We start from the raw sequence: 7,500 nt of genomic DNA on the forward strand, positions 1-7,500 counted from the left end.
CAATACCACGAGAAAACAAAAAAAAAGATCCTCAGAGCCACCGACTGAAGATGGACCTTAGAGCTACCAACAGAAACTATCCTGGCGGCACTCTGATTGTCGGCAAATATTTTGACCTTCTTGTGCTTTAGTTGCTCACCAAAAGAAAGCAAAACATGATAATAACTTTCAGTTCGCGAAAAGTAGAACTTTGACCCAAATCGTCGATCGTGAAAATACCGCTGGCCACAGTGCCGTCGAGGGAGGCGGAAAAGTCTCCGAAGGCTGCGTCGATCGCGTCGGAAAAAAAAACAGTGGACGAATCAGGGGGATGCCGAATGGAGTAATCATTAGAAGATTCAATGTTATTAAACCAAAACTTCAATTCGTCTAGCAGAGCGGGAGGGAAGCGAAAAATGTGTTCCGAAGCCGACCTAGACTCTGTAGCTAAGTACATCTGCCTCGTCAGAAGACGGGAAATAGCTCCATCCGCCAAGGCAACCGAAATAATGGAACCGGCGATCCTGGCTAATTCACGGTAGGACGATGACTCGTTTTGAAAGGCGAAACTTAGTAGCTGCTTAAGCTTGCAAACCTTCTTTTCGGGAATCCGCGAAACGTCTAGCCACTCGCCCACTTGCATCTGAACCCAGCACGACTTCTCCTCATTAACAAGGAGACTGGAAGGGGGTCAGGGTGGCTTAGTGGTTATCTATCGGGCCTAGGTGCTCACCATCCTCCCACCACTGCGAGCCGGGGTTCAACTCTGGCCTCGGCCAGCATGTGGGCTGAGTTTCAGTCGATCTCAACCTGACTCGCGGGTTTTTCTCCATGTACTCCGGTTTTCCTCCCTCATCAAAATCGACTCACAGCTAATTAACATCTAGCTGTGGTGCTGTGCTCCGACATCAAACATGGACTGTATAGCGGTAGCCAGAGGCGCCTTTGTATGCTTTCAGCCCGATGTCGTGAGCTGCGCCTTTCGTAATTCAGTTCTCGACTGCAAGTAAGGGTGATTAGCACTAGCAATTATTATTATTATTATTATTATTATTATTATTATTATTATTATTAGAGACAGGATCCTTTCGCTGAGTAAAAGCTGCTGCGAAGGCGGACGTCCTATCGGGCTGACTCCCAATGCCGTCGTCGAGATAAACAAAAGAGTTATGCCCCATAGATTGCCAGCGTTTAACTAATGGGCGCAACAATTTGGTGAAACAAAAACACCCGCTGCTGAGACCGAAGGGTAAAACCGTAAAAGTGAACTATGATATTTAAGTCTGCCGCTAAAGGGCCAAGAAAAACCTAGATACTTCTGGTTTTCTGGAAAAATATCAACATGGTGGTATCCAGATTTGAGATCCCAGGTAAAGAACCAATGCCCTTCCTGAAGAACGAGAGAGCGAAGGTCCTCGTACTTAAACTTAAAACGAACGAGATAGCAATTAACGTGCCTAAAATTGATTACCAAGCGAAGCTTCTTGCCTTCCGCAACCGTCCAAGGGTTAACGCAAAAAGGAAGCTCACTATGCTCCACGATACAGCCATTGTCCAAAAGCTCAGAAATTGCATGAACATTGAAGTCGGGATGTTTAAGAGCTGACGAATTATTGCTTTTAAAAAAACACGGGGCTGGATAACTGACAAAAGGAAGTCGATAGCCATAGGAAATGGTATCGAGAGTAAACTGAGGAGGGTCTAAGGTGGATGCCCAAAAACTAACGGAGGAATTTAAACGGTCTTGGGCTCCTGCACAAACATTGCCGGAACAAAATTCATGCCAAAAAGCAATGGAAAGCAAATCACACTCAACTGAAGAGTGAAAGTCCTTAGCAGAAAACAAATATCTTCTAAACTGCTTACCGTAGATATTTTTGCATTCTTTACTATTCTTTTAACCAAAAGGCTCTGAACTATTCCTTAGTAGTTCTTCTTCTTAACAGGTGGATTACACCGTGTATTAATTTACCTTCTCTCACGTGAATAGACGTGAAGTTTAATCCCATCATGGGTCTTGAAAGAATTTACAGATGTAGCATTTCAAGACAAGGCGTTATGATTAGGTAGCGTCTTTGTCGACCTTAAAATGTCTCTTCGATCTTGTAAACATTGCCTCTGGGTTGTTACAACATGTGGACGGAAGATCATTTTGATAGCCGTGCCGAGCCAAACAGGACATAGCTTTTTATTGGGAGACATTCCTGAACTGTCTATTTTCGGTAATGTTATAACCAGTATGACGTCAATATACATTTAGTTAAGTATACAAGATTAGAGATGTGCTTTCGTTTTTCGTTCAGTGATTTGAATGCATTTCAAATTGCTGCATTTTCTACAAGGGCTACAAGTTTATTAGTACCGTACTAACAAAAGGCTTTTCTGCTGGTATGTACTACCCTCGTTACTTATTTCATTTCCTACTTACCCTCAAAGCACAATTAAGAGAGGTTAACTGTTACATTTTGATTGCCATAGGTTTGTTGATGGCATAATTTGCAGTGAAGTTGGCAATATATGGTAAATATCTTTCTTCAAAAAGTATGAAGGTGTATAGGTATGTTCTAGACGACTTCACTTTAGCACGGTTTCCATGGCAATAGACCTTTTCGGCTTGTACATTTTGTTTTCCCACGGTGGCTCAGTTGGTTGAGCACCGGGCTGTCACGCGGGAGGTCGTGAGTTCAACTCCGGCCGGACCAACACTCAGGGTCTTTAAATAACTGAGTAGAAAGTGCTGCCTTTGTAATTACATCTGCAAATGGTTAGACTCTCTAGTCTTCTCGGATAAGGACGATAAGCCGGAGGTCCCGTCTCACAACCCTTCAATGTTCATAATCCTGTGGGACGTAAAAGAACCCGCACACTTGTCGTAAAGAGTAGGGCATGTAGTTCCCGGTGTTGTGGTCTTTGTCTATCTGGTCTGGATAGGGTAGGGTGGAGCACCTTGCATAGGACCTCGAGTCCTGTTCGTGCTCCTTCCCTCTGGGCATGTTTGCCCTGTAGAAAGAGACAAACCAGATGTCTCGTAAAACAAAAACAGATCATGTGATAATACTCAGGAGGCTTGGTCCTTTCTTTTGTTCATTAAAAAGAGTGCATGCAGGCATATTCATGCTTGCATGCCCTCATTTTAACGAACAAAACAAGAGACCAAACCTTTTGAGTATTATCACATGATCTGCATTGGGAAAACAAAATGTGCAAGCCGAAAAGGTCTATTATAAAGGTATTCCTCTTTTTCATGTCTCAGTGCTCTCCAGTAAAACGACGATAGCGTAAATATTTAAGTAATGATAACAGTAACCAAGAAAACAGATAAATTTTCGGTGGCATCTTGTTTATTGATATCGGAGGCAACAAAGATTTACGCCTTAGAGAAAAGTGGCCGGAAGGCTCGCTCCCTGCAAGTAATTTGCCCAGCACGTTTACTGCGGAGTTTTGAGTTCAAGGTAGTGCGGCCCAGAGGTTAGGGCGCTTTCCTTGAGATCGGGAGATCCCAGGTTCAAGACCCTTTCTATTTGATTATGTGTAGTCCCTAAATCAACTTTTCAGCTGCCCTTGTAAATAGCCGACTGGTTTGCGCGCAGCCACAGGTAACCCAGGCTCAATAATAGTGACAAAGTAGAGTTTCTAAGAGGAAATACAAGACCCATACGGAGCGAAGTTCAAGTCTAGAAATTTGTAAAAAACATTGCGAATAAAAATCGATGAAACTTACCACATGGCTTGTTGCATTTGTCCTTAACACGGAGTTTCAGAAAAATAAGGTCCACTTCCATACAAGGAAAACGGAAAGGTAGGCAGCTGATACCGCCATTTTAGCTCCGATCGACTCAAATCCAACACGATTTTCGTCGCAAAAACCAGGTAATTAATCGCACCTGCTTCGTAGAATAAGAGATGTCCGGAACTCTGAAACCACTAAAGCTTGTCCTGCTTGCTGAGCGAAGACAGCAGGCTCCGTGAAACTCTTACATCGACCTTTCAAAATGACTGTCGGTATGCGTGGGGATCACAGCCTGGTCAGTTTGAAAACGAAGGTTAAACCTGGGGCGCTTGATGACGGATAAAATTTGTCCCTGACATATGGCAAGTCCCTGATTCGTGAGTTTACAGGCAAGGGGTTTGTTGGGAATTATGACAACAGATTTCTGGAAGATTTAAGCCTGGTTTTCACTCGCGACGCAAACACAAGCATAAGTAGCTTATGCTAAGTGAAAATGAATGTCGACATAAGCATCAGGATCAACCACGGCATCCGCCATTTTGTTGAAATATTGCGACGCTAGGAATCTGGAACGAGTGTTTCAATTGGCCGGACGTAGCAAATTTCCTTGTGCTTGTGCTTCCATGTTTCGTTTTCACATGACGAAAGCCAACGCAATTATAAGGGCAAGCACAATGAAGGGAAAGGAAAGAAGTTGATGCTTGATGCAGTTGATGCAAACCCCATTTTCACGGTGAAATAAGCGCTCTTATGCTTGCGCCTGTGCTTGCGTCGCTAGTGAAAACCAGGCTTTACCGCGGATGCTAAGCCTCGAGGTTTGCCAATGATTCCTCGGAAAGGCAACTCAAACGTCACAATTAGGATAACAAGGAACTTAGGCAAGCGACGTTTTTAGCCACAAACGGAAACCGGAAGTGAAAATTTGCTGGGAAAGCAGTCTCCGACAAATTTTTAAACTAATCGTCTCTAACAGTGAAAAGATACTTTAAAATATAAATGTGGTAGAGCCTAGACCAGTTTCGAAGGAAAAACACTTCACTTGCGGCTGCCATCTGTGGCTAAAAAACCGTCGTCACGTGCTTAAGTTCCCTAATAAATGTTTTGTCCGTGGGGTGTACAAAATAGGTTAATTTAGTCACAATGAAACACTGAAAAAGAGCAGATTACTCTGTATAGGCTCGACAATTTCATTGAAAGAAGAAACATCTCTGATTAATGGCCTTCGAGTCAGTCCCTTACCTATCGCAGCAATCCACTCTCAGAATGCTGGAAGCTGCTATTTCAGAGACTGTATTTCGGTAAAATCCCGGAGAAGTTTTTCCCCGTACTCGCCTAGAAACTCGAGCCTCCGGCACTTGTGATGAGTTCCCCTTGTTGCACCCCTGCAAAGTAAAACAAGTAAACTTTTGTCACAGAGTGTGTCGATCTGAATCATAAACGTGACTACAGATTACCGACCAAATGCTTGCAGACAAATACATATTCTCTTTATATTTATGACTCATATACAGTGGAGAAGAAATGAGTGAAGGGGAGTGGTGAAGAGTCAGGTTAAGAAGAAATTAGAGGACATTAGGAGAGAAGAACATCAACGGGCACACATCGTCAGACATTAAATTCCTAATCACGACAACGTCGTCTGCACCTGCGGACGCCGCTGCAGAACGATGGCAGGCCTCATGGCCCACCGACTTGCAGTCATTATCGATCACGATGGATTGCTGACGGACTCTGAGCCGTATTTATTTTTTCTTATGCCGTGAAGGCTTTGTTATATCTCTTGAATAACATAGACGTCTCTACGAATATATCAATAACGTACCTCCTGGGTTTTAAACGTCGTCCTCTCCAGCGACACATGCGTAGTTACAAGCAAAATAAACAGCTAATTCATCTCTCTTGAACGATCAAGATTCCACTGAGTTTGCATGCTATGTTGCTTATGTTACATCGCCAACGCTAATTAAGCAGATGTATTAAGTTATCCTTAATTCATCTCTTTTGCCCTAACATATATGGTACTAATGACCAAGATTCTACTGAGTTTGCATGCTATGTTGGTTATGTTTAAGTCGCGGCTAACGAGGACCAGACTTGGAAGTACCGTGCAATCGCCACATACTACTATCTCGTGAAAAAAAAAAAGGAAAGTGTTAATTAAAGAAAAAACACGCGAGAGAATTTAATTTGCAAAGCATGTTTGGATACGTCTCAAATCTTCTTCAGTTACAAAATGATTAAAAGTACTGTTTGGATTATAACTTATAACCACCTAGAGGAGAAATGTATAATGAACAACGAAATGAACGTGATTAGAAACAAAGACCAAAGTGATTCAGATTGACGTCCTTAACTTGTTGATTGAGACTAGGATTTTGCCAAGAGCACGCTTCTGGGGGTTGTCATGAGACCTTATGAATTCAGACATGTCTTTCAAGACCATTTGGAACGCTTTCCCAAACCAAATGCTGATGCTCTGACTTTTAGGGGTTAAAAGGGATTACAAGATTAAGAGATCTCGAAAACGAATGAACCTTGAAATAAAATTGAAAGTTCAAGAGCTGAGACAAATGCATTACGACTGACAAACCAAATCGCTGGATAGTTTATCGTGAGCACTTTACAAAAGTGTTGGGAAGGTAGCGTCAATTTTGAGATTGCCCCCATCCCCCTTATCAATGTTGGATTTTCCACGAAACCTTTTCTTCCAACATTGAATATGTGGGAGGGAGGCCACAAGAGCATGCTCTTTCCCAAACAGTACAGCCAATAGTTAGAATATTCGAATTAGGTGTGAAGTTAAGTGATGCGCGCAACCTTCCCAACAACTTAATTTGACCAGGATTGTTTCAAAAAGGTCGAAGTGCTATAAACGCGATGTTCTAAACGTGGTTTCATTCCTTTAACCAAAAAACTCGAAGAAGTGGCAACATATTCGGATTTCGATGTCTTTTGTTCAAGTTATAGCTGAAATCAGGCTCAAATAAAGTCGGTATATTTCTCTTCGGTAACCTCACAAATGATAATGTGGGATGTTTGCGAAATGAATAAGAATAATTCCTGGAGAGCCGTACCATATCTCCATTTGCTGTTGTTAGATACGCAAAATTTGCCGTAAATACGCGATAGATGTTGCTAGGAAGCACATGCTGAAACAGCGAACGCTATTGTTAGCATGCAATGGGTAGTTTGCCGTGGAATTCACGCCATCACTACTGATAGTACGTCCGCTAATATATTCCACTATCACATGGCACTTAAACTTGAGAAGTGGGCAAGGTAGCTAAGTGTTCGCAATCTTCTGGACGAGCAATACTGCAGCTCATTCCTTGCGGTCCATGCTTTGGGACTGACATTTATCTTGACAAACAAGAATTGACAGCTGTGTGTAGGAGGATCAGGCTACAGTCATAGTTAATGGCACAGTTCTCTGCAACAGTACTCCATATATTCCGAGACAAATGTTGCTATTTTGTTCGTCTTTGGGTTCAAATAAACGCTTAGTAATAACCATTGTAATCCTAACTTTGTTTTTCATAGGATTGCAGACTGTTAAGTTTGGTTTTAAAGACCATTTACCACATAGACTGCAAAACAGTCGTATTTATTGCGAACGCAAGCGACGCGGTAAATACTCAAACAAAAGGTATGGAACGAATGTAGAAACGGCGAGGGAGAATGGGGAGAGACGCGAAAAAATACGACCGTCCGCTATGCATATATTAAATTCGTTCAAAATTACCCGTTCTTCTAGCAACGGGAAATTTCCATTGGTTTAATTCTGACGCAGC

General features: G+C 42.5%; 1 long non-coding RNA gene across 1 annotated transcript; it reads left to right on the forward strand.

The window, feature by feature from the left end:
• Window positions 1-3,712: 3,712 nt before the first annotated feature.
• Window positions 3,713-5,613, forward strand: LOC138036346 (uncharacterized). Its single transcript, XR_011129826.1, has 2 exons — window positions 3,713-3,778; window positions 5,221-5,613. It is a non-coding gene; the product is annotated as an uncharacterized lncRNA (long non-coding RNA).
• The last annotated feature ends 1,887 nt before the right edge of the window (window positions 5,614-7,500 follow it).

Source organism: Montipora capricornis, unplaced genomic scaffold, assembly GCF_036669925.1.
Source record: "Montipora capricornis isolate CH-2021 unplaced genomic scaffold, ASM3666992v2 scaffold_478, whole genome shotgun sequence".
Classification (NCBI taxonomy): Eukaryota; Metazoa; Cnidaria; class Anthozoa; order Scleractinia; family Acroporidae; genus Montipora; species Montipora capricornis.